The sequence below is a fragment of the Trachypithecus francoisi genome, unplaced genomic scaffold, assembly GCF_009764315.1.
Source record: "Trachypithecus francoisi isolate TF-2019V2 unplaced genomic scaffold, Tfra_2.0 Lachesis_group10, whole genome shotgun sequence".
Classification (NCBI taxonomy): Eukaryota; Metazoa; Chordata; class Mammalia; order Primates; family Cercopithecidae; genus Trachypithecus; species Trachypithecus francoisi.
In genome coordinates, this window is record NW_022681455.1 from 29,044,607 (window position 1) to 29,072,395 (window position 27,789).

The 27,789-nt window shown below is 43.6% G+C and overlaps 1 long non-coding RNA gene and 3 other non-coding genes across 4 annotated transcripts; 3 read left to right on the forward strand and 1 right to left on the reverse strand.

Moving 5' to 3' along the window:
- Nucleotides 1-17,171: 17,171 nt before the first annotated feature.
- Nucleotides 17,172-17,244, reverse strand: TRNAF-GAA. The gene has a single exon. It is a non-coding gene; the product is annotated as a tRNA-Phe (tRNA).
- A 467-nt stretch (nt 17,245-17,711) lies between these two features.
- On the forward strand, nt 17,712-17,783 carry TRNAE-CUC. Its single transcript has one exon. It is a non-coding gene; the product is annotated as a tRNA-Glu (tRNA).
- A 3,619-nt stretch (nt 17,784-21,402) lies between these two features.
- LOC117088676 lies at nt 21,403-24,187 on the forward strand. Its single transcript, XR_004439273.1, has 4 exons — nt 21,403-21,602; nt 21,705-21,898; nt 22,069-22,275; nt 23,785-24,187. It is a non-coding gene; the product is annotated as an uncharacterized LOC117088676 (long non-coding RNA).
- Nucleotides 24,188-24,468: 281 nt separating this feature from the next.
- Nucleotides 24,469-24,550, forward strand: TRNAL-AAG. Its single transcript has one exon. It is a non-coding gene; the product is annotated as a tRNA-Leu (tRNA).
- The last annotated feature ends 3,239 nt before the right edge of the window (nt 24,551-27,789 follow it).

Consider the following 27,789-nt stretch of genomic DNA (forward strand, 5'->3'; position numbering starts at 1 on the left):
GATCCGCCGCCTCGACCTCCCAAGGTGGTGGGATTACAGGCCTGAGCCACCGCGCCGGCCTTAGTTTAATTTTTAACATTGTGAATACTATGGCCAGATTTTTAGAGTTTAGATAACGAAAACGAGAACGATTATCATGCGAATGCCAGCATAACCCAGAGAGCACTGAAAAAGTCTAAACAGACTGTTACTTGAATGACAGATAGAAGGACACATACAACTGGATTTGGAGAATAAATAATCAAAACAGAGCATACTACGCAATATTCAAAACAGATTTGGATGTGAAAGTACACAGGGACACTGCATCTCTCCAGTCTGGGATGAGACAGGCAAGAACTTGTGAACCAATCAAAAGAGTTTTTGTCTCCCAAAAGTGACGTCAACGCTCTGTAGAGAATAGCATTGGGCTTGCTTACTAGCATTGGGCTTGCTTACAAGCAGACTTTAAAGAAAATTAAAATTAAAAATAAATACAAGAAAATGGCATTGGGCAGAATATTAGAAAAGAACACACATTATTTTATGGCTTCCTTAATTACTCTATTTCCTGATTCAGAGGTTGCATCTCGTAGGTGAACAAGAGGAAAATCGGATACCACATATTGGTCTCTTGCAGTGGAGAGCTGATTCTGTCAGATGACCAGCTGATGTTGAAAATCATCTTTCTTGGTATGTATGAAGACTTAATGAAACCACTTGAAACATAAACATTATTGATTCGTTGGTCAACTAGACCTTGGTCAAGTCATTATTGATTCATTGGTCAAGTTAGACCTTGCTCATCTGTCTGCATATTTGCCAGACAGTGCAAATGTAAATTTTGGCAAATTCCATTCAGACTATAAACTTTTTACCAAAGAAAATGAAAAGATCCTACATGTGAACTGTTCTGCACACGTTGTTCACAACACTGCTGAGAGGCCCGGCATGACCGCTCAGGCCTGTAATCCCAGCACTGTGGGAGGCCAAGGCGGGTGGATCACCTGAGGTCAGGAGTTTGAGACCAGCCTGGCTAAAATGGTGAAACCCCGTTTCTACTAAAAATACAAAAAAACAGCGGGGCGTGGTAGCACATGCCTGTAATCCCAGCTACTCGGGAGGCTGAGGCAGGAGAATCGCTTGAACCCCAGAGGCAGAGGTTGCTGTGAGCCGAGATCGCGCCATTGCACTCTAGTTTGGGCAACAAGCACGAAACTCCGTCTCAAACAAAACAAAACAAAACAAAACAAAACAAACAACATTGCTAAGAAGGACTGTGATTTGTTTACTGGTGATATTGAGGCTTTCATGCCTTATTGAGATTTATGGTCACTTTTTAGTTTCCTCAAAATGTGCAGAAACAATAAGATTTTTCACTTTATAGAAACGAAAGAGGTAGCCTCCTTAGAAATGTCTAAAGTTGACTATCATTATTGCTGGCTATAGGATAGATGTTAAAATGTTTACTTGGTGTAAAATCATATTTTCAAAGTGTGCGGCAAGAGGAATGCTATTCTCTAATTTGAAAATATTTTAAGAGTGAGAATGGAGAAAAGAACTACCGTAAAACAGAAATTTACAGTTTCATTTGTTCCATGTTGTCAAAGAACAAAATTTCAACACACTTAGGTTAAAGATCAGATCAACTTTTATTAGCAATTTATGAATCAGGCAGCAACTCATCTACGAAATAAGAAGGTGCTCTGATGAGGAGATGAGGTTTATAGGTAGAACAGGCTGAAGAAACTACAAACAAGGAACAATAAGTGGATTGGTAATTTCAAAGTGACTTTCCTTGTAGGGTTAAAGCAGAGAATACTTCCTTATCATGCTGGCTGAGGTAGACTGGACCCTTTTCTACTGGTTGCTCTGAATCTCCTGTTTTTTGGAAAACCGACGTGTTTTAAAGTTCAGTTTGATCACTTGGTACCCTGCATAAGTGACTCCCTTCTGGTTTGGTCTGGTCTGTTGGAACCTAGTGCAGGAGTTCATTCCAAAACAATAGCCTCACATTAATTTTAACAATGTTATGTAGATTGTGACATAAAGATTCATACACTAAGAAAAGATTCTTTTTTTTTTTAAAAAAAGACTGCTTCAGAATGCAAGTTAAATAGGACCTTATCATCTCTTGCTAAAAATACAATTTATTTGGAATCCAAGCTTTGTTTCCCAAGTTTATTATTTATTTATTTCATTTTATTTATTTATTTTTTTGAGATGGAGTCTCCCTCTGTTGCCCAGGCTGGAGTACTGTGGTGCCATCTCAGCATGCTGCAACAGCTTGCTATTGCTAGTAAGTAAAATACTGAGTATTCAATGCTCAAATGCTTTTGTTGAGAGGATATTTAGTGTGATTTTATCACACTAGAATGATACCAGTAATCTAAGTAATATGGGCTTGGTAAGAGAGCAGAGCTGCAATTCAAAGTGAATTTTATCTTTGACTGTATTCAGTATTACCACTCTATTAAAGAAAATAAAGATGTCTTAAATGTTGCAGATAGATCACAGAAAAAAAATTGGAAAAAGAAACAGAAAGGGTAAAGATACTCAATTTGTTTCACAGAACAGAAAGAAGTGCCATTTTTTTCATTAAATATAGGTAATATCTGCTTAAGTAGTTTTATTGTAGTTATGTTCTTCTTTTACATTCTTACTGTATTTTACATTTTTGTATTTATGTTTTTCCTTTATTAACGTACCTTAAAGTTGAAATAATATAGCCTATGAGACTTAAATATCCAATAAAGAGTTTTAAAAAATTAAATTACTGCATGAGAACAGATAGAGATACTAAAAACATATTGTTATCTTTTTCCCAAACATATTATTTATGTATTTAGCCCTACTATAAATTACTACTAATTGCCATTATTAACTAGTCCTATTATTTTGTTTAAGTAATAACAGTTATGTAATCGAAAAGCAAATATTACAGAATGATACATAATTTCAAACATCTATTTTTAAAATTTGATGTTAAAGTAATACATGTATATATTATATATTATATAATTATGTTGGATTTTTTTTGGGGGGGTGGAAGGGTCTGGTATGGCTATGTCTCAGTTGGCTCCCTAAAAAGTTGAACACCAAAAGCAACTGGTTCACCAAAGTTTGGGGAAACACTATTTATGAAAAGAATAAAGAATTAAGAGGTCCCAGTGAGCTTCGAGGACAATGTCCGGCTTAACAGATAAAGATGGATGGTTTCTGATAGACAATAATGGTTTATAAGTGATTGGAGGTAACAGGGTGATTGCCAATAGCTATTCTTTCTTTTCAGATACTCATTCTTTGGGTCATGAGACTGCTTCTGCCTGAATAATAAAACAATTTTAGCAACACTCAAGGAAGTTATGATTTCCTTTCTGCTGTGAAAAAGATTAAAAGAGGTCATCTCGTAAACCTGAGGCTGGTATACTTCAGATCTTTCATTAACACTCAGGGATTTTGTGATAGAAGACCCTCAGGGGTCTAATGAGGAGTGTGTTTTCTTTTTTTTTCTTTTTTATTTATTTTATTTTATTTTTTGAGACGGAGCCTCCCTCTGTTGCCCATGTTGGACTGCCGTGGCGCCGTCTCGGCTCACTGCAAGCTCCGCCTCCCGGGTTCTCGCCATTCTCCTGCCTCAGCCTTCCAAGTAGCTGGGACTGCAGGTGCCCGCCGCCACGCCCAGCTAATCGTATTAGCCAGGATGGTCTCGATCTCCTGATCTTGTGATCCGCCCGCCTCGGCCTCCCAAAGTGCTGGGATTACAGGCGTGAGCCACCACGCCCGGCCAGAATGTGTTTTCATAAAGGGGGAATATCAGCTGGGCCAAATGCCATTGAGAGGCTGAGCAAATTGAAGCCTGAAAATTGACCACTGGAAGTGAATTGGGAGCATCATGGCAGATGGGAGACAGGACTAGATTGCACTTCTGACTTGAATGGACAGAGCAGCCTGTGGAGGCCCCCATCATGAATTTTAACTCCAGAACGACTACAGGAATAAATCAGGACACCCAAGAGGACCCACGGATCCTCTGAAGGAAGCAGAAACACTTGGTTGATAATTGTTTTGTTTGAGGAGGCTGAAGATTGGGCCCCAATCCCTTCTAGTTTGTAGGGTTTCTGCTAAGAAATCTGTTGTTAACCTGAAGGAAACACTCCCAAAAATCGCACTAGCTCACTAGTAGTGGATCCAAACCAAGAAGAAATCCCTGATTTACCTGAAAAAGAATTCAGGAGGTTAGTTATTAAGCTAATTAGGGAGGTACCAGAGAAAAGTGAAGCCCAACACAAGGAAATCCAAAATATGATACGAGAAGTGAAGGGAGAGACCAGGTGCAGTGGTTCATACCTGTAATCCCTTGGGAGGCCAAGGTGGGCAGATCATTTGAGGTCAGGAGTTTGAGGTCAGCCTGCCTAACATGGTGAAACCCCATCTCTAATAAAAATACAAAAATTGCCTGGGCGTGGTGGCATGCACCTGTAATCCCAGCTACTCAGGAGGCTGAGAGGCAGGAGAATTGCTTGAACCCGGAAGGCGGAGGTTGCAGTGAGCGGAGATCCTGTGGCTGCAATCCAGCCTGAGCAACGCAGTGAGACTTCATCTCGGGGAAAAAAAAAAAAAAAAAAAAAAAGTGAAGGGAGAACTATTCAATGAAGTAGATAGCATAAATAAAAAACAATAAAAACTTCGGGAAACATTGGACACATATATAGATATGCAAATGCTCTGGAAAGTCTCACCAATAGAATCGAACAAGTAGAAGAAGGAAATTCAGAGCTTAAAGGCAAGGTCTTTGAATTAACCCAATCCAACAAACACAAAGAAAAAAAATAAGAAAGTATGAACAAAGTCTCCAAGAAGTCTGGGATTATGTAATGACCAAACCTAAGAATAATTGGCGTTCCAGAATAAAAAGAGAAATCTAAAAGTTTGGAAAACATATTTGGGGGAATAATCGAGGAAAACTTCCCTGATCTTGCTAGAGACCTAGAAATCCAAATACAAGAAGCACAAAAAACACCTGGAAAATTCATCATAAAAACATTATCGCCTAGCCACATTGTCATCAGGCTATCTAAAGTTAAGGCAAAGGAAAGAATCTTCAGAGTTGTGAGACAAAACCACCAGGTAACCTATAAAGGAAAACCTTCAGATTAACAACAGATTTCTTAGCAGAAACCCTACAAGCTAGAAGGGATTGGGGCCAAATCTTCAGCCTCCTCAAACAAAACAATTATCAGCCAAGAATTTGTATCCTGCAAAACTAAGCATCATATATGAAAGAAAGATAGTCTTTTTCAGACAAACCAGTGCTGAGAGAATTCGCCACTACCAAGCCACCACTACAAGAACTGCTAAAAGGTTCTCTAAATCTTGGCCCGGCATGGTGACTCACGCCTGTAATCCCAGCTCTTTGACAGGCTGAGGCGAGAGGATCATGAGGTCAGGAGATCCAGACCATCCTGGATAACACGGTGAAACCCGTCTCCACTAAAAATACAAAAAAATTAGCCAGGCATAGTGGCGGGCGCCTGTAGTCCCAGCTACTCAGGAGGCGGAAGCAGAATGGCGTGAACCCGGGGGGTGGAGTTTGCAGTGAGCCGAGATCGCGCCACTGCACTCCAGCCTGGGCAACAGAGGGAGACTCCATCTCAAAAAAAAAAAAAAAAAAAAAATCTCTAACTCTTGAAACAAATCCTGAAAACACATCAAAACAGAACCTATTTAAAGCATCAATCTCACAGGACCTATAAAACAAAAATACAATTTAAAAAGCAGAAACAAAAATTTAAAAATCCGGGTACACAGGCAACAAATAGCATGACCAATGGAATAGTACTTCACATCTCAATACTAACATTGAATGTAAGCAGCTTAAATGCTTCACTGAAAAGATATAGAACTGCAGAATGGATAAGAATTCACCAACCATCTGCTGTATTCAAGAGACTCACATAACACATAAGGACTCACATAAACTTAAAAAGCGGTGGAAGCCGGGCGCGGTGGCTCACGCCTGTAATCCCAGCACGCTGGAAGGCCAAGGCGGGCGGATCACCAGGTCAGGAGATCGAGACCATCGTGGCCAACACGGTGAGACCCCCCCCCCCCACGTCTCTACTAAAAATACAAAAAATTAGCCGGGCTTGGTGGTGGGCGCCTGTAGTCCCAGCTACTCCGGAGGCTGAGGCAGGAGAATGGCGTGAACCCGGGAGGCGGAGCTTGCAGTGAGCAGAGATCGCTCCACTGCACTCCAGCCTGGGCTGAATAGTGCAAGACTCCGTGTCAACAACAACAACAACAACAACAACAAAAAGCAGTGGAAAACGGCATTTCATTCAAACGGACAACAAAATTGAGCAGGCGTAGCTACTCTTCTACCAGACAAAACAAACTTTAAAGCAACAGCAGTTAAAAAAAACAGAGACATTATATAATGGTAAAAGGCCTTGGCTAACAGGAAAATATCACAGTCCTAAACATGTTCGCACCTATCATTGAAGCTCCCAAATTTATAAAACAATTACTTTGATTTTCTTTTTTTTTTTTTTTTGAGACGGAGTTTCGCTCTGCCGCCCAGGCTGGAGTGCTGTGGTCGATCTCAGCTCACTGCAAGCTCCGCCTCCCGGGTTTACGCCATTCTCCTGCCTCAGCCTCCCGAGTTGCTGGGACTACAGGCGCCCGCCACCTCGCCCGGCTAATTTTTTGTATTTTTTTTAGTAGAGACGGGGTTTCACCGTGTTAGCCAGGATGGTCTCGATCTCCTGACCTCGTGATCCACCCGTCTCGGCCTCCCAAAGTGCTGGGATTACAGGCTTGAGCCACCGCGCCCGGCCTAAAACAATTACTTAATAGCCCTAACAAATGAGATAGATGGCAGCATAATAACAGTGGGGGACTTCAATACTCTACTGACAGTACTAGACAGGTCATCAAAACAGAAAATCAAAGAAACAATGAATTTAAACTATACCTTGGAAGAAATGGACTTAACAGATATATACAAAACATTCCATTCAACAATGCAGAATACACATTCTATTCAACAGCTCATGAAACTTTCTCCAAGATAAACCATATGATAGGCCACAAAACAAGCCTCAATAAATTTAAGAAAATTCAAATTATATCAAGCACTTTCTCAGAGTACAGTGAAATAAAACTGGAAATCAACTCCAAAAGGAACCTTCAAAACCATGCAAATACATAGAAATTAAATAACCTGGTCCTGAATGAACATTAGGTCAAAAATGAAATCAAAATGGAAATTTAAAAATTCCTTGAACTGAACGACAGTAGTGATAACTTATTAAAACCTCTGGGAAACAGCAAAAGCAGTGCTAAGATGAAAGTTCATAGCCCTAAACACTTACATCAAGAAGACTGAAAGAACACAAACTGACAACCTAAGGTTCCACCTCAAGGAATTAGAGAAACAAGAACAAAGCAAACCCAAACACAGCAGAAGAAAGGAAATAAACAAGATCACAGCAGAACTAAATGAAATTGAAACAAACCAAAAAATACAAAAGATAAATAAAACAAAAATCTGGTTCTTTGAAAAGATAAATAAAATTGATAGACCTTTAGCAAGATTAGCCAAAAGAAGAGAGAAAATCCAAATAACCTCAATAAAAAATTAAACGGGAGATATTACAGCTGACACCACAGAAATTCAAAAGATCATTTAAGGCTACTATGAATACCTCTATACGCATAAACTAAAAAACCTGGAAGAGATGGATAAATTCCTAGAAAGACGCAACCCTCCTAGCTTAAATCAGGAAGAATCAAATATGCTGAACAGACAAATAACAAGCAGGGAGATTAAAATGGTAATTAAAAAATTACCAGGCCAAGCTGGGCATGGTAGCTCATGCCTGTAATCCCAGCACTTTGAGAGGCTGAGGTGAGTGGATCACCAGACATCAGGAGTTTGAGACCAGCCTGGCTAACATGGGGAAACCCCGTCTCTACTAAAAATACAAAAAATTAACCGGGCATGGTGGCGGGTGCCTGTAATCCCAGCTACTAGGGAGGCTGAGGCAACATAATCGCTCGAACCCAGGAGGCGGAGGTGTAGTGAACCAAGATCACACCATTGCACTCCAGCTTGGGCAACAAGAGTGAGACTCCGTCTCAAAAAAAAAAAAAAAAAAAAAAGGAAAAGAAAAAATTACCAGGCCAGGCACAGTGGCTCATGCCTGTAATCTCTTTGGGAGGCCAAGACAGGTGGATCACCTAAAGTCAGGAGTTGGAGACCAGCCTGGACAACATGGTGAAACTCTGTCTTTACTAAAAATACAAAATTAGCTGGGCATGGTGGCAGGCCCCTGTAATCCCAATTACCCGGGAGTCTGAGGCAGGAGAATCGCTGGAACCCAGGAGGCGAGGCTGCAGTGAGCCGAGATCATGCCACTGCACTCCAGCCTAGGTGACAAAGCGAAACTCCATCTAAAAAGACAAACAAACAAACAAAAAAATTATCAACAAAAAAAAGTTCAGGACCAGATGGATTCACAGCAGAATTCTACCAGACATTCAAAGAAGAATTGGTACCAATCCTATTGATGCTATTCCACAAGATAGAGAAAGAGGGAACCCCCCCTAATTCATTCTCTGAAGCCAATATCACCCTAATACCAAAAGCAGGAAAGGACATAATCAAAAAAGAAAACTACAGACCAATATCCCTGATGAATATAGATGCTAAATTCCTTAACAAAATACTAGCTAACCAAATCCAACAACATATCAAAAAGATAATCCACATGGTCAAGTGGGTTTCATACTAGGATGCAGGGATGGTTTAACATACACAAGTATGTGTTCAATAAATATGATATACCACATAAACAGAATTAAAAACAAAAACCACACAATCATCTCAATAGATGCAGAAAAAGCATTCAACAATATCAAGCATCCCTTTATGATCAAAATTCTCAGCAAACTTGAGATACAAGGGACATACCTCAACGTAATAAAAGCCATCTATGACAAACCTACAGGCAACATAATCTGAATGGGGAAAAGTTGAAAGCATTCCCTCTGAGAACCTAAACAAGACAAGGATACCCACTGTCACCACTCCTCCTCAACATAGTACTGAAAGTCCTAGCCAGAGCAATCAGATAAGAGAAAGAAAAAGGCATCCAAATCAGTAAAGAGGAACTCAAACTGTCACTATTTGTTGATGATATGATCGTTTACCTTGAACACCCTAAAGACTCCTCCAGAAAGCTCCTAGAATGGATAAAATAATTCAGTAAAGTTTCTGGATACAAAATTAATGTATACAAATCAGTAGCTCTTCTATACAGCAACAGCCACCAAGTGGAGAATCAAATCAAGAACTCAAACCCTTTTACAATAGCTGCAAAAACAATTAAAATACTTAGAAATACACCTAACCCAGGAGGTGAAAGACCTCTACAAGTAAAACTACAAAATACTGCTAAAAGAAACCATAGATGACACAAACAAATGGAAACACATCCCATGATCATGGATGGATAGAATCAATATTGTGAAAATGATCATACTGCCAAAAGCAATCTATAAATTCCATACAATTCGCATCAAAATATCACCATCATTCTTCACAGAATTAGAAAAAAACAATTTAAAGTTCATATGGAACCAAAAAAGAGGCCACATAGCCAAAGCAAGACTAAGCAAAAAGAGCAAAGCTGGAGGCATCACATTATCTGATTTCAAACTATACTATAAGGCCATTGTCACCAAAACAGCATGGTACAGGTATAAAAATAGGCACACAGACCAATGGAACAGTAGAGATCCCAGAAATAAACCCAAATAGTTACAGCCAACTGATCTCCACAAAGCAAACAAAAACACAATATGGGGAAAGGACACCTTTTCAACAAATGTGCTGGGATAATTTGTTAGTCACATGTAGGAGAATGAAACTGGGCTTTTCATGTGGCTTGGGTTTCTCACAGCATGGTGACTAGACTCTGAGAGGGAGTATCCCAAGATTTAGCATTCCAAAAAACCAAGTCAGAAGGTGTGAAATTTCATATGGGTTAGCCCTGGAACTGGCACAGTATCACCTCAGTGAAATAATTTTGTTATGTCAGCCAAGATTCACTGTGGGAATGGACTATAAAAGGGTGTAACTATTGAAAAATATGCTGCATTGAGGTCAGTTTTTGGAGACTGTATACTACACAAAGTAACTATTTTTTCCTTTGTGGACTCATCTTTATCCTTTTTGTTTTGTTTTGTTTTTTGTTTTTAGATGGAGTCTCACTCTGTCACCCAAGCTGGAGTGCGGTGGCACAATCTCAGCTCGCTGCAACCTCTGCCTCCAGGGTTCAAGCTATTCTCATGCCTCAGCCTCTCAAGTAGCTGGGATTATAGGCGTGTGCCACCACGCCTGGCTAATTTTTTTGTATTTGTAGTGTGTGTGTGTGTGTAGGGGGGGGTCTCACCATGTTGTCCAGGTTGGTCTAGAACTCCTGACCTCAGGTAATCCTCCTGTCTTGGCCTCCCAAAGTGCTGGGATTACAGGCTGGAGCAGCCACTGCTTCATCTTTTTACTTTGGTCCACGAACCTTTGATTTTCTGCTCAGGTCTACTTGAACTAGGAACTAGTAATTTTCCCAGGCGTTCATACCTTTTCAGCTTTGCTTCTGCCAGGACTTGATGGTAAAAATTTTTCCATGCCCTTCTTTATGTGCCTAATTATAGCTTATGTTTAAGACATATTTCAGGTAGCACCTCGTCCAGTAAGCCATTCTTGTGCAGATTAAGTGCCTGTATTGGTGATTCTGTACACAGTACCCTGCCATTACACCTATGGAAGAACTTACGAGTAAATCTTAACTCTCAGTGAGAGTTGAGATCTCACGTCTCTATTCTTTTTTAAAATAAATTTATTTAGGCCGAGCGCAATGGCTCATGCCTGTAATCCCAGCACTTTGGGAGGCCCAGGCGGGCGGATCACGAGGTCATGAGATCGAGACCATCCTGGCTAACACGGTGAAACCCCGTCTCTACTAAAAATAAAAAAATTAGCCGGGCTTGGTGGCGGGCGCCTGTAGTCCCCGACTCGGGAGGGTGAGGCAGGAGAATGGGGTGAACCCGGAGGGCGGAGCTTGCAGTGAGCCGAGATGGCCCCACTGCACTCCAGCCTGGGCGACAGAGCAAGACTCCGTCTTAATAATAATAATAATTTATTTACTTTTCTTTCTGTCTTTCTTTTCTTTTCTCTTCAATGTTCTAATATTATAATGATGTGACAAGAACTTGTAGAACCATCGGGTCCCAAAGCATCAACAACCTTGTCACTTGCAGCCTGGGCTGCTGATCAGCAACACTGGCCTAACCTGGGAATTCCTCACAAATGTAGAATACCTAGACTCCATCCTAGACCTACAGCGTTAGAACTCCACGTTAGCCAGATCCCCAGGTGATTTCATATACATATTGAAGTCTGTGAAACCCACTCAACACAGTCCTTCACTCTTTCACTTATTAAATTTACAGCTATCTGTTTAATTGACCTTTTTGTAAAGGTTCCGAGGACAACATAGTAAGGGATGCTCATTCATTTCTCTGCCAGTGCTTTCTGCGGTGTCTTCAGCTAGTTCTACCAGGCATTTCTGGCAATCTGGAGCGGCAGCCGGCTGGGCCGCGACGAAACCTCTGCACGGATCCCGCCTCCCAGCACACGCAGTCGGCAGTTGCAGCCTCCAAGATCGCGGTGCCACCAAACCAAGCGCCGGACGCGGTGGCGCGCGCCTGTAATCCCAGCTCCCCGGGAGGCTGAGGTCGGCGGATCGTGGGTGCTCGGGGGTTCGGGGCTACGGCGCTGTGTGGAGCGGGCGTCCGCACCGGGCCTGGCACCAACATGGGACTCCCGGGGGAGCCCGGGGGTACCAGGTTGTCTAAGGAGGGGGGGACCAGGCCCAGGCCGGACACGGAGCAGGTCAAACTCCCCGTGTTGGGCGGCGGTGGGACCGCGCCTGCTAGCAACGCCTGCGGTTCCGCCCGGGACCCAGGAGACCCGGTCTCTTTTAACTTCCCTTTTCAGGATTTCTTTTTAAAAATCAACAGCATTATTTTTGCATACAGAGGACCACGTGAGTTCATTGGTGGAACTGGTATATGCTACCCTTTGCTCGATCTTCCTTCCCCCCCCCCCCCCCTCAGGGAATAGTGATTCATTCAGTCAGTGAGAGCCGGAAGAAACTCGTTAGTGACTTATGATCTTGGAAATTTCTCCATGTTGCGTTCTTCCTTTCTTCTTCTTCTTCTTTTTTTTTTTTTTTTTGAGACGGAGTCTTGCTCTGTCACCCAGGCTGGAGTGCAGTGGCCGGATCTTAGCTCACTGCAAGCTCCGCTTCCTGGGTTTAGGCCATTCTCCTGCCTCAGCCTCCCCTGTAGCTGGGACTACAGGCGCCCGCCACCTCGCCCGGCTAGTTTTTTGTATTTTTTAGTAGAGACGGGGTTTCACCGGGTTAGCCAGGATGGTCTCGATCTCCTGACCTCGTGATCCGCCCGTCTCGGCCTCCCAAAGTGCTGGGATTACAGGCTTGAGCCACCGCGCCCGGCCCAACGTTCTTCCTTTCTTCAAACAACAAGACAGTAGTCTGTACTGCACTTTGCAAATGAAGTTGCATAAGAATTTAACAAAGATTATTCGCTTGGCCAAACTTTAGTCAGGCTTCTGAATCTTCTGCTAGGCCCATCTATGCACTTCCTTGTAACGTCCAGTTTTAGCAAAGAACACTGCCAAGTCAGTTTAGCAAGAACCCCCATATCATCTATGTTTAATTAACCTCCATTTCTGATCAGGCTCCTCATTTCTCCACCATCCCCCAGATGATTGATGTCTGATTACCTTGGCCTGTCTTCAGCAAGAATCCTGTTAGGTTTGTTTAGCCAGAATTTCCCTTACCTCTGAGATTTTCTCTTAGTAATTTCCTGTCCACTGACCACCACACACTGCTCCTTGGCTATAAATTCCCACTTGCCCATGCTATATTCAGAATTGAGGCCAATCTCCTTCCCTTATTGCAAGACCTCCTTGCAGTGGTCCCTGCCTATCACGATAGTCCTGAATAGTCTTCCTTACATTGCTTTAAGAAGTATCACTAAATAATTTTTTTAAAAAACAAATTGCATGGCATGACAACTTCATAATCTAAGACAGAGATTTGGAAAAGTTTTTAACTTCCAGCTTTTTCAGGAACTTCTCACATAAAAACCTGTACACGGCAGGGCGCGGTGGCTCAAGCCTGTAATCCCAGCACTTTGGGAGGCCGAGACGGGCGGATCACGAGGTCAGGAGATCGAGACCATCCTGGCTAACACCGTGAAACCCCGTCTCTACTAAAAAATACAAAAAACTAGCCGGGCGATTGGCGGGCGCCTGTAGTCCCAGCTACAGGGGAGGCTGAGGCAGGAGAATGGCGTAAACCCAGGAGGCGGAGCTTGCAGTGAGCTGAGATCCGGCCACTGCACTCCAGCCTAGGCGCGAGACTCCGTCTCAAAAAAAAAAAAAAAAAAAAAACCTGTACACAAGTACTCTTTTTTTTTTTTTTGAGACGGAGTCTAGCTCTGTTGCCCAGGCTGGAGTGCAGTGGCGCCATCTCGGCTCACAGCAAGCTCCCCCTCCCGGGTTCAGGCCATTCTCCTGCCTCAGCCTCCTGGGTAGCTGGGACTACAGGCGCCTGCAACCACGCCCGGCTAATTTTCTGTGTTTTTAGTAGAGACGGGGTTTCCCCATGTTAGCCGGGATGGTCTCCATCTTCTGACTGCGTAATCCGCCCGCCTCGGCCTCCCAAAGTGCTGGGATTACAGACGTGAGCCACCGCACCCGGCATGTACACAGCTATTCTTACCGGATTGGATAAAACACCTAAAGAGACATTTCACCGAAGAAGATATACAGATGGCAGATGAGCACATAAAAACGTTTTCAACATCCTTAGCATTAGGGAAATGCAAATTACAACCACAGTGAGATATCACTATGCATCTATCAGAATGACTAAAATAAAAATAGTGGCAACAACCAAATGCTGATGAGGCTGTAAACATGTAGGTGGGAATGAAATGTAGCTGTTCTGGAAGACAGTGGCAGTTTCTTAAAAAGTTAAATGTGCAAGTACCATACCACCCGGCAGCTGCACTCCTGGACATTTATCTTGGATAAACAAAGATTTATATTAACACTAAAACCAGTATACAAATGTTTATGGTGGCTTTATTTGTAAAAGTCAAAAGCTGAAAATTACTCAACTTTCCTTCAGCAGGTGAATGTTCAAACTGGTAAATTCATACCACAGAATACTATTGAGCAAGAGAAAAGAATGAACTGTTGATGCTAAACAACCTAGATGAATCTTTAGAGAATTACACTGAGTGCAAAATGCCAATCCTAATAGGTTACATAATGTATCATTCCATTTTTAAAACATATTTGAAATGACAAAATCATAAAAGTGAAAAAGATTAATAGTTGCCAGAGGTTGAAGCAGGGACAGTAGGGAAGTGGGTGTGGCTGTAAAAAGGCAATAAGGAATCCTTGTGGTGATGGAAATGTTTTGCATCTTGACTTTATCAGTATCAATATCCTGATTGTGATTTTGCACTACAGTTTTGCAAGATGTTACCATTGGGGGCAAGCAGGTAAGGAATCTCTCTGTATTATTTCTTATAGCTGCATGTGAATCTATGACTACCTAAAAATAAACATTTAATTTAAAAAAAGACCAAAGTCATTAACATTGGAGGGATGGGGAGCTGAAAGGGAATAGTGAGAGAGTATGGAGAAAAATAATGGAGAGTCAAGTTGCTACAGGAGGTACAAAGAAATTACTTAGGTAGATAGGGCAAAAGAGTCCTCAGCAGAACTTCTCTTCTAACAAAAAGCAGCCCTAGAAATTATTCATTTTCTGACAAAGAGCAGGCTGAAAGATGGAGCTGCAGACATAGATAAGGAAGCTGGAAACTTGAATGGGGGAAGGCTGGCAGCTGCACCTATATAGAAAAGGTCTACCGGGAGGCCAGGCATGTCCACCATGAGGCTCCACCTTCCATTCTTTGTTAGCATGTGTACAGTAAGAAAGAAATGGGCAACATGGAGAAGCTCAGGCAGAGAACTCACCTGCACAATAACAGATTGGGGTGAGGGCTGCCAGAGATTCACACCCTATGCAGTTGGCACACCTGGTCCTAACTGGGTTTTTCGTGCCCTGTGTAGGTCAGACGCCATCTCCCCACTAGCTCATCTGTAAAAACCCCTGCATTTCACCACATTTTGGCAACCCATTTTTCCGCTCTCTGTAGCAGAGAGATATTTTCTTTCTTTCACCTATTAAATTTCCACTCTTAACCTCACTCTTGGTGTGCCCAGGTCCTTGATCTCTGTGGCTGTGAGATGATGAACCTTTGGTGTCACCCCAGACAACGAGGCTCCTTCAAAGTCCCAAAGTCCAAAGGAGGGCTGCTTCATAAAGGAAGGATTGGCCGGGCGCGGTGGCTCAAGCCTGTAATCCCAGCACTTTGGGAGGCCGAGACGGGCGGATCACGAGGTCAGGAGATCGAGACCATCCTGGCTAACACGGTGAAACCCCGTCTCTACTAAAAAATACAAAAAAATTAGCCGGGCGAGGTGGCGGGCGCCTGTGGTCCCAGCTACTCGGGAGGCTGAGGCAGGAGAATGGCGTGAACCTGGGAGGCGGAGCTTGCAGTGAGCTGAGATCCGGCCACAGCACTCCAGCCTGGGCGGCAGAGCGAGACTCCGTCACAAAAACAAAACAAACAAAAAAAAAACCATAAAGGAAGGATTGTCAATAGGTTGTTATACTGTGCAAAATTAAGTATAGGACCAAAAAGAGTCAAGACATTTGAAAGTTGGAAAGTTGATGGTAATGGTTTCCTGGGATTGGAAGGCAGACCTCCTCAGCCAATGAGCAAATAATGGGGTAAACAATGTTCTTAGAACAGATTTAGTGCTGAGTGGAAGGAAAGAGTTTGAGGATAATGCGTAAGGTCATGTGTTCCATTGTTATTGTCCAAAGATGGAGATTTAGACATTCTGTAGTTTGAAGAGAGGCACGTAAGGAGGAGAGAGATGCAAGACACAAGCATAGAGCAAAATGGAATGGGTAGAGGGGTCAAAAGCTCGGATGGAATATTAAGTAGACTTGGAAACCAGAGACCATTCCTCCGAGTAGGAAGACGGGTTGAATATGCCAAGAGCTAGCAAATTAGGAGGTTAGGAAAAAGGTGGCTGAGGGAATATGCTGGCTCTCTCCCTTTCACAGCTCAGCACCCACCCCGCCCCTCCCCCACCTATAGCAAGGAGCCACTCTTCAGCAGCTCAGCCGGCTCTTTCTTCTAGGAACCTTTCCTTCAGTTCACCGGCCGTGCCTCTCTCTATCCTTTTCCTCGGAACAGGCTGTGCTATGGTCAAGCCATTGTGACCCCTGTGTCCCACACGTACACATCCAGAAGGTATCCTGGAGCCAGAAAGTCTGGGACAACAGGAAAACCACGAAAGAAGATAAATAGTTCCTGTCTTAGCTGATTAGCCAACCTTGCGACCTTCTACCATTGTAACATGCTCTACCCTAACTGATCAATCAACTTCGTGACACTGTGCTCTGTGACCCCTCCTACCTTGTGATAATGTATCTTGTGACATTCTTACCCTGCCCGCAATAAACGGCCCCTAAGTGTAACTTTCCACTGCTTACCCCTAACCTATAAGACTAGCTGCAATCCCACCACCATCCACAGACTCCCTTTTCGGACTCAACCCGCTCGCACCCGAGTGAATAAACAGTCTTGCTGTTCGTACTTAGCCTGTTCAGGATGTCTCTTCAATTAGACGCGCGCATAGCAATAACAATTCACTTACTCAATAAATATTTATTGAGGGAAAATAGGTCGAAAATAAAATGGAATTGGTATTGCTCAAGATTAAACTTCTTTCAGCACGTTTGCCTTTTCCTCTTTTATCTAGTGAGATGTTGAAACCCCCACCTAGAGTTCTGCTACAGAAATAAACGTATCCCAGTGTTCTTGCGATTTCCTTTATGAATCTGAGAAAAATGTGCCCCCATTTTAGGTTCTAAGGAGTGTTTCTGTATTGTAGAAGGAAAGTACAGTATTTATAGTGTCCTGGGCTCAAAAAGCGGAGGGCCTTTTGCCGAAACCCGGGATCGAACCAGGGACCTTTAGATCTTCAGTCTAACGCTCTCCCAACTGAGCTATTTCGGCTCCGCCCACGTCGTTTGGAAATAAGGCATAATGAATTTATTACTTATGTTTTTATTTACTATGAGGTATTCATTAAAAAAACAAAACAAAACAAAAACCACAATGACAAGTACTCCGAAGGAACCAAAGACAAATTAAAAAATTACTTTGTTCTTCATATGGCTCACTACTTTATGCAAAGAAAAGCGAGAAGACAATTACAAATTAACGTTACAATTTATTCCCGGTTGAATGCACACATCGAAACAGAGCACGTTCCATCGTCCAGTTACGAACCTCCCAGTTACTGTTATGGCGTTTCCACGCCCTCTGCCGTCCAGATTTTATTGGTTGGTGCAAAACAAGAGGTCGGTGAATACGAGGGCATGACCTCACACTAATTCGTTGGAAAACTGGGAAAAGTCAACTGTGTGCAAGTGTGTCGAGTTCTAGCTTCATAAATGTATTTTAGGAAGGGATTTATAAGTTCCCTGGTGGTCTAGTGGTTAGGATTCGGCGCTCTCACCGCCGCGGCCCGGGTTCGATTCCCGGTCAGGGAAAGCGTGTTTTTCTTTTAACCTCCAAATTCTTTCATCCAGGAACGAAATCTCTGCGTAGACAGATAATTGTGGATAAGTTAACTTTCAATTTTCATATGAAGCGTTTTCTGCATAGAAACCCCGTTCGTGTTTTGGTACTCCAGGTACAAAATGACAAGCGATGTAATTTTCAATTATTTTAAAACATTTATTAATGAAAACTTAATCTAGCGTAGATCGAGAGTCCGGCATTGTTCTAAGTAAGCGCTTTAACAATTTTAACTCATTCAATTGGGTGATTCAGTAAGCGGGAAATTCCAGAGACAATCGATTAGGAGTTAGTCGAGACTAGCATAACCTTTTGAAAAGACAGTTATGAAGACGACAGAGAAGAAATGGGGAAGTCATTTCTGGGAGATTTGATCGCTGTGTTCAAGCTTCTGAAGTTGCTAGAACCTCAGTGGTTTACACACCCAATCTATCTTCCTCGGATTTTTCTGTTAGTTCCACGCTGCTCCAGCTGGGAGCTAGGGGATAGCCCTAGAAATACCTACACAGTAATTTAATATTCTGGGCCAAAGCAATTTCGGGACTGCTTCATCTCTCCAGCGCTTCAACCTTTCTTCCCCTATGAACGTACAAATCATGTATTTTCCTAAGAGAGGATAGGAGAAGGTTTAATTTCATGTTAAATTAAATTAAAACCTGCTGTCACAAAACTGAGAAACAGGCAAACAATGCATTCATCATCATCTCTGAATGCACATTTGATAAATTTACCGATAACTACTGGAGAAAAAGCAGATTTTTGTTTCTCTCCTGACAAGGTTTGGTGACTGTGCTGACTGGCTCCTGTCTGACAGTATTGAGGCATGAATCTTTGTTTCTTGGTCTGTCTAAAGAGCAGCCCCAGATGTACTGCTTATTATTTCTTTCTTATATCTGATAAGAGTTTGGGGCACGTATGACTTCTCTACAAGTTTCCAAAGAAAAATCATGGTGCTCCTGATATTATTTCTCCAGCAAATGGAAGATGTGAGTTTTTTGTTTGTTTGTTTGTTTTTAAATGGAGTCTTTCTCTGTCGCCCAGGCTGGAGTGCAGTGGCCCGATCTCAGCTCACTGCAACCTCGGTTTCCCGGTTTCAAGCAATTCTCCTGTCTCGGCCTCCTGAGTAGCTGGGATTACAGGCACTCCCGAGTAGCTGGGATTACCACTCCCGGCTAATTTTTCTATTTTTAGTAGAGACGGAGGTTTCACCATGTTGGCCAGGTTGGTCTCCAACTCCTGACCTCAAGTGACCCACCCGCCTCAGCCTCCCAAAGTGCTGGGGTTACAGGCGTGAGCCACCGCTTACGGCCAGGACGTGATGTTTTTATGATCAAGTTAAATGAAGCAGGACTTTTTCTAATTAATTGCACTTTCGCTTCTCTTGCCCCATATATTGTTTCCAAAACTTCCTTGAGATGGGACACTCGTTTGTCATCTTGTCAGTTCTCTCCTTGAATTAATAAACTTTGGCACATACATTTGACTAAGAAATTTTATTTTGACATAGACATAAAAGTAATATGGTTTGTAAAATTCCTGTATATACGGAAGTCTTTTAATCTAATGTTTCATAGGAATTCAACCCTCTAGGCCTGGTGGTGATCACTTCTTGGACAGCAGCACCCTCTTCTCATGATATCACACGTTGTCTCCTCTGTGTGCAGCAAGAATCTCTTGCTTCATTAGTTTTTATGCCTTTGCTATCAGAAAACAGTCTGGTTGGGACCCCTGTGAAAGGAACTGTCTGGGTTAATTTATCTTGATTAATGCCTCTTTTTTTTCCCTTTCTTTTCCTTCATTTTCCATATAAAGCTAATTGGATTAGAGATGAAGAACTTTTCTTCGAATGTTACCACTTTCTTTCCTTCTCATATAAGCTATTATTCATTGCCCAGAGGAAAAAAAATTCCTAAATTTTGCATTTTGGCACAGTAGGTTCCGTTTATTCACCAGACTTGCCACTGATTACTCGTCAACTCAGAGAGAAAGTCGAAAAAATAAAACCAAAATATGCATCAGGACAAGAGGAGGAAAGAGAATGTGAATGACTGCTAAAAACAAACAAACAAACAAAAACAAAAACAAAAAAGTCAACAGCTAGGGTCAATGAATCAATCTATAAATATTCAGAGCCCGTAGGCTTGTACTACACTAGTCACTATGGAAAATGAAAAACGACCAAGACACAAATCTCACCTCTTAACACCCCCCAAATCCCGATTTTCTCAACTGTAAAATGGGAATAGAAGTATTATAGTATTTACTATATAAAGTTGTGATGAGTCAATAACATAATACACAAAAGCAGTCAGCCAATTATCCAAATCCATGTTATTAATGTTATCATCATCATCATTCTTCTCACGGTACTTAGGGAATGAAGAAGACGGATAGTGTGAATAAGTTTTCTATTGGGCAGAAGAGTCACCTGCTAAAATGAAGTGTGGAAAAATACAATGGCCTGTGTTTGTGTGTGTGTGAGAGAAGGAGATTTGGAGGTGGGGTGGAGAAGACCCTATCTGAAGTGGGCTTTGAAGAATGAACAAGATTTTTATTAGGGAACAAAATGGAAACCAGCATTCCAGGACAAGAGATCGGAAGAAGCAAAAGCGGCCGGGCGTGGTGGCTCACGCCTGTAATCCCAGCACTTTGGGAGGCAGAGGCGGGCGGATCACTTGAGGTCATGAGATCGAGGCCAGCCTGGCCAACATGGTGAAACCCCCGCCTCTACTAAAAATACAAAAAAAAAAAAAAAAAAAAATTAAGCGGGCGCAGTGGCGGGCACCTGCAGTCCCAGCTACTCGGGAGGCTGAGGCAGGAGAATTGTTTGAACCCAGGAAGCGGAGCTTGCAGTGAGCCGAGATCGCGCCACTGCACTCCACCCTGGGCGACAGAGAGACTTATATATGTCAGTTGCTGACAAGTACGTACAGGTACATAAGTGCTTCCCAGAAAACTTCTCAAGTTGGTAGGTCCTGGGGAATCAGTTTAGTTCTATCAGAGATCTCTGTTCAACTTCCAGGAACGTGTGAGGATAGCTCCAAATCTCACTCTCATGCCCGGCCCATCAAACAAAGCAAACCTGTTGGACTGAAGCTGTGGGATCGGGACTGAAATAGAACCAGCGAGAAAGGCAGTCCTCCTCGATTCCTAGAGAGAACACATTCAGCCGGCAGTTGGATAGAGGATACTAGCAAGTGCCTCGCCAGGGCCGGGCAACAGGGACACATTCATGTCCCGTTTACATTCGTCCTTCTGGCGGAGGCGGGAGGGTCGCTTGAAGCCCGGATTTAGAGATCAAACTGGACAAAAAAGCGAGACCCCCGTTTCTACCAAAAAGAGAGAGGTGGGGGGGAGAGAGAGAGAGAAAAAAGAGAGAGAGAGAGAGGAAAAGAAAGAGAAAGAAAAGAAAGAAAAGCTAGGAGCGGTCAATTGTGCGTGTAATTCCAGCTGCTTGGAGGCTGAGGCAGGAGGATCTCTTGAGCCCAGAAGTTTGAGGCCGCAATGAGCTCTGATCGTGGCAGAGCGAGGCCCTGGCTCAAATACATACATACTTTGTTATGACTCTGTGTGCCCTTACTCTTTCCTCAGGTGCACGCTTGGGCTCGTTACTGCTCCGAATTTTAGAATCACAGATCCAGCAATGACCAGGCAGCTGCAGCTGTCAGGGACCTCCACCACCTACGCAACTGATCCGCGGGAACTGTGGGAGAAGCCCTCCTACTCTTTTCTTTCTCCTTTGTCCTTCTCATTCCTGACCCCTTCAGGATTCTCAGTCTTTCATCCAGGAAGTAGGGATTCTATGGAGAGAGAGGGGTTGTGGGGGTGGTTCTGTTGCGGGTTCAATCCCGCCAGCGGCCCCCCTACAACCCAAATTGTCTTTCTCTTTTCAGACTTCTCGCCAGTCTTGTCTCGCTCCAACCTACTACCTCCACCCCATTCCTCAGTGCATTCGTAAATTTCTCCAAGCAGGCCTTTCCAGATCGACACTAAGTTCCAATTCCAAACTGCGTGACCCAGCACCAATTCAGTCACGATGATGACTTACAGTCGCTTAATCAGTTTGCCTTTCCTCCTAGCTGTAAGGGTGAGGACCGCCGGTGTCAGCGTTCATCCTGAATATTCAGTGCCCAGGCACAGAGTAGGCATTCAGTCAGTAGTTGTTGAACGGGTTAATGGATTCCTGGTGCTCACTGGTTGATATCGTCACTTTCAAATAATATCTGCCATTTTTCTATTTTGATTTCACCCTTCTAGTTTACCGTGCAGGAATGCAAACACCAGAGAGAAAATCAGTCTCTGGATTGATGCCTTTGATGGACCAAGATGCAGCTGATGAAACATTGAACCAATTAGCACCTAGCAGGAGGGCACCCTTGCTTTGTGTCCTTGAAGGTTAAAGCTGTCAAAAAGTGGTCAATCTCTCTCAAGTTCGGCCATCTTGTTCTCAGAGATCTAGAACTGGTAGGAGAATATAGCCTTGATAGTGGAGAGGAGATCATTGCTGTTGTGAGGGACTGAGAGAACCAGGCAGAGAGCCCAGATTGACACAGCAGGTGAGAAAAGAGGCACGCCTACCTTGGGGAATACGGAGGAACAAAGGAAAGTGAGACAAGGAGAAAGAGCAGGGCGTGAGCAGTCTGGGCGCCATGGCTCACGCCTGTAATCCCAGGATTTCGGGAGGCCGAGGCAGGCTGATTACAAGCTCAGGAGTTCGAGACCAGCCTGACCAATATGGTGAAACTGTCTGTATTAAAAATACAACAATTAGCTGGGCATGGTGGCAGGTGCCTGTAGTCCCAGCCACTGGGGAGGCTGAGGCAGGAGAATCGCTTGAACCCGGGAGGCAGAGGTTGCAGTGAGCCAAGATCGCGCCATTGCACTCCAGCCTGGGCGACTTAGGGAGACTTCGCCTCAAAAAAAAAAAAAAAAAAAAAAGGCTGGAACGGGCAGATCACCTGAGGTCGGGAGTTTCAGACCAGCCTGACCAACATGGCGTAGGGAGTGACTATATTGCTTTTGCCTTCTTGGAAATCTTTTTTCTTAGTAATTTTCCTGAAGTAATTTCCTTAGGAAATAATGTATTGCTAAGAGTACTGCAACTTTCAGTATTGACGAGATACTTTTAGTGAAGCAGCCCTTTTTTTTTTTTTTTTTTTTTTTTTGGTGGTGAAGGCCATATGAAGACAAAGCAGAGGTGTATTTGTAGGTGCTGACCTTGAGGTCTGGAGAAATGTGGCTATAAGTCAACAAGCAACCACCACCACTGGAAAAGGCCAGGATAGGATTTTACCTAGAGTTTCTAGAGCGAGCTGGACCCAGCCCACACCTTGATTTTGGCCCACATACTGATTGTGGATTTCTGGCCTCCAGACTTGTAAGAGAATACGTATCTGTTGTTTTTAGACACACAGTTTCCGATAATTTGTTACAGTAGCCACAGGAAATTAACACCAGGCACTATGCAATAAATTCCGTATGAACAATTCAAGTATAAGAATTTGTAAGACAGCCGGGCGCGGTGGCTCACGCCTGTAATCCCAGCACTTTGGGAGGCTGGAACGGGCGGATCACCTGAGGTCAGGAGTTTCAGACCAGCCTGATCAACATGGAGAAAGCCCCATCTCTACTAAAAATACAAAATCAGCCGGGCATGGTAGCGCATGCCTGTGATCCCAGCTACTCGGGAGGCTGAGGCGGGAGAATTGCTTGAACCCAGGAGGCAGAGGTTGCGGTGAGACGAGATCGCGCTATTGGACTCCAGCCTGGGCAGCAAGAACGAAACTATGTCTCAAAAAAAAAAAAAAAAAAAAAAAGAATTTGTAAGACAGCCTAGTTTCCATAGGCATATTGGATAAAAACTTCTGTCAGCATTCATTTTAATGAAGATGAATGACAAAATAAACTCCAGGGCTTTCTTTATTATGATCTTATTTCTGTCATAATTTTTTGCACAATCCGTTTTTATTTTAGGACTCAGTCAAAAATTTGGGCCAAGGAGACCGATGCGCTGTCGCCTGCAATTAAGAGAAACGCAACGAACAACTTTATCAATTCATCGCATTATAGTACAGCAGCAACTATACTTTTAAATGATTCGAATCTTGGAGTTTCAAACTGAACCGTTATGTGCCTTTTCTGCGGAGACCGCGGGTCTGAATTTTTTCTGAATTTTTACCTTCATAAACAGCTACAACTGCTCTCTTTGGCATGGCGCCCCCTTTTTTCGTAGCGTTCCCTCGGCCAAACCACTCGAAACTCGCTCAGCGGCGTCGGAACTCCAGGCAGGCGTCACCTTCCACGGCGAACCTGTGACCCACAGCGTCCCCTGGGGCTCTCGGTCCGCGTGGCCGCTTCCTCTTAACATCGGTGACACAAGTGACTGGCGTCTAGGATCGGCCGGTTTCCTTCCTCACTGCTCCCATCAGTGAGAAAGCAACGTGTTGGGGGTCGGGGTGTGTGGCGGCTGAACAGCAACCTGAAGTTCTCTGGTGGCACTGGAGGGAGCTCCAGAGAAGAAGAGGTCATGGGGAGAAGACGCACCTTAAACGCCGCAGGGGGCAACATTCCCCACTGGGGAAAACGGTACGCCTTAAACGCCGTAGGGGGCGACATTCTCTACTAGGGAAAGTGCGGAAAGGTATATTCCGGACCCACGGTAGCGTGGCCGAGCGGTCTAAGGCGCTGGATTAAGGCTCCAGTCTCTTCGGGGGCGTGGGTTCGAATCCCACCGCTGCCAAGTACTTTTCATTCTCACTGGGGACAGTTTTTAGGAGAATCCCTTTCCAGATGTTCAGTATGCATGGTTCTTACGTATCAATCCCATTCTTTCTCCTCTTTGACTCCTGTTTACCACGGAGCTAGAGATAACCGTCCACAGAACAATGTTCCCCTGTAATTGAGAGGACAGTGTACTCCACGCGCCTCAGATACAGCAATGAGTGACACAAGCAAAAGGAATACTTTAATGACACATACTTCTTTATTACAAACAAAAGAATGGACATCCGACCCTTGCAATCTGCTCGTAACTAAAGACAGATTCCGCTAGGTCCTCTGAAGGATTAATTTTGTTTGTTTTTGAGGCAGAATCTCGCTCTGTCGCCCAGGCTGGAGTGCAGTGGCACGATCTCGGCTCACTGTAACCTCTGCCTCCCCGGTTCAAGCTATTTTCCTGCCTCAGTCTCCCGAGTGGCTGGGATTACAGGTGTGCGCCACTACGCCCTGGCTAATTTTTGTATTTCTAGTAGAGACAGGGTTTCGCCACGTTGGTCAGGCTGGTCTCGAACTCCTAGCCTCAAGTGATCCTCCCTCCTTGGCCTCCCAAAGTGCTGGGATTACAGGCTTGAATCACCGCCCGCAGCCTGAAGGATTAATTTATGTTTGGAATCAGCTGCGGTTCTTCCTCCAGCCTCTCTGTAGTGTGCTCACTTCTCTCTTGGACTAGAGAAGAGACAGCTCTAGGGAAAGTGCCAGTGCCTTGCCTTACCTTACAACTGCCAGACACATCCAGCCAGGTACCTTCTCTGTGGGCTTCTCAGTACCCCGTATCTCTGTGGTTTCCGGGGGAGCCCTATCTCCTCGGAGCAGTTCTGTCTGCATACTTCCGGTCTGTCTCATTCTCTAGACCTTAGCTTGGAAGTTGTTTCTCCCTGGAAGCCTTCCCTAATCGTCTCTTCCTCCTTCCAGCTTCACAGTTAAAGTTTGGGAGGGTATGGAGAGGATGTGGAAGGGAACAGCACAGAACGTCCTTGCCCCATGGAACTCAGAGTTTAGCGGGGTTCTCATGGGGGTTCACAAGGATTAGATATGTTATTACCCTAATAGGGGCAAACTCTACTAAAGAGGAGATAGTTTTCTATGTGTAGATTTTGAATGATGTTCCAGATTTAAGAGAATAAAAAGAAAATCATATGAATTGTATGTTAGAAAGAAGGACAATCACAGAATTGTTCCCAACTGGGATTACAGGTGCAGGCCACACTGGCTAATTTTTGTATTTTTAGAAGACAGGGGGGTTTTGCCACGTTGGCCAGGCTGGTCTCAAACTCCTTACCTCAAGTGATCCTCCCTCCTGGGACTCCTAAAGTGCTGGGATTACAGGCGTGAGCCACCACGCCTGGCCATCTTTACTGATTTTTGAATGCTAGTCCACTTTCTCCATGCTAGAATAATCTTAACTTGTTCAAGACATGTCATCTTTTAAAAAATGTATATTCCTGGATTCTGTTTGTTACTATCTCAAGATTTTTCTCAATACATTCATGAATGATAATAGCCTGTAATTTTCTTTTTTAAAAAATTTCCAGCCACGCGCCGTGGCTCACGCCTGTAATCCCAGCACTTTGGGAGGCCAAGGCGGGTAGATCGCCTGAGGTCAGGAGGTCGAGACCAGCCTGGACAACATGGCGAAACCCTGTCTCTACTCAAAATACAAAAAATTAGCCGAGCGTGGTAGCGGGCGCCTGTTATCCCAGCTACTCAAGAGGCTGAGGCAGGAGAATCGCTTGAACCTGGGAGGCAAAGGTTGCAGTGAGCCAAGATTGCACCACTTCACTCCAGCTGGGCGGTAAGTGAAACTCTGATCTCAAAAAAAAAAAAAAAAAAAAAAAAACTTCCTTGTGTTGTTTGTTTTTCCTCATCATTCCCTAATGGTTTGGTATTAAGGTTACACAGGCCTCATAAAATGAGTTTAACATTGGGATTATTTTTTTATTTTTTATTTTTTTATTTTTTTATTTTTATTTTTTTTTTGAGACGGAGTCTCACTGTGTCGCCCAGGCTGGAGTGCAGTGGCGCGATCTCGGCTCACTGCAAGCTCCGCCTCCCGGGTTCCAGCCATTCTCCCGCCTCAGCCTCCGAGTAGCTGGGACTACAGGCGCCCACCACCGCGCCCGGCTAGTTTTTTGTATTTTTAGTAGAGACGGGGTTTCACCGTGTTAGCCAGGAGGGTCTCGATCTCCTGACCTCGTGATCCGCCCGCCTCGGCCTCCCAAAGTGCTGGGATTACAGGCTTGAGCCACCGCGCCCGGCCAACATTGGGATTATTTTTCCTCGTTTGTTTAGTAGAATTAATTGGTGAAACCATCTGAGCCTGGAGTTTTCTTTCTGGGAATATATATTATAGGTTCTACTTAAATAATTGGTATCAGACTATTCAGGTCTTGTATTTTTTTCCTGTACTAGTTTTAGAAGAGTTTTCTTAAGGAAATATACCAGATGAACCTGGAAAATCTTTTCACCAGAAAGCAAGGAGGCTACTGAAGACGACATTAGTCATGTTAAACAAAAAAGGCTTGTGCTGGTGCCGCTGAAGTCGTCTTACCAAAACCAAATCTAAAACCCCTAGATCTAACTATTAATTTTTAGGACATACAGGGGCAGAGGAACATGTTAAATACTACCAAAGGTGTGCAATAATTAAAATCCAAACTGTGAAACTCAATAGCACCAACCACCTAGTTAATCATTAAATAAATTTCAAGAAAAAAGAGATATGGGGAGAACTTTTATGTTAAAAGACTTAAGACACATACGAACTAATCACAATGTATTGACCTTATTTGAGTACTTTTTTTTTTTCTTCTGAGACAGGGTCTCATTCTGTCACCCAGGCTGGAGTGTGGTGGCATGATCACAGCTCACTGCAGCTTTGACCTCCCAATCTCCTCTCCTGAGTAGCTGGGACCACAGTCGTGCACCACCATGCCTGACTAATTTTTGAATATTTTGTAGAGACAGGGTCTTGCTATGTTGCCCAGGCTGGTCTTGAACTCCTAAGCCCAAGTGATTCTCTTGCCTTGGCCTCCCAAAGTACTGGGCTTATAGGTGTGAGCCATGGTGCCAGGCCTGTTTTTTCTCAAATGTTAAGAAAAAAATGGCATTAGAGAAATATTTGAACACCGAATGAATCTTTGATGATGTTGCCAAGTAGATGATTTTGTTTAGGTATGATAACTGTACTAGTGTTAGTTTATT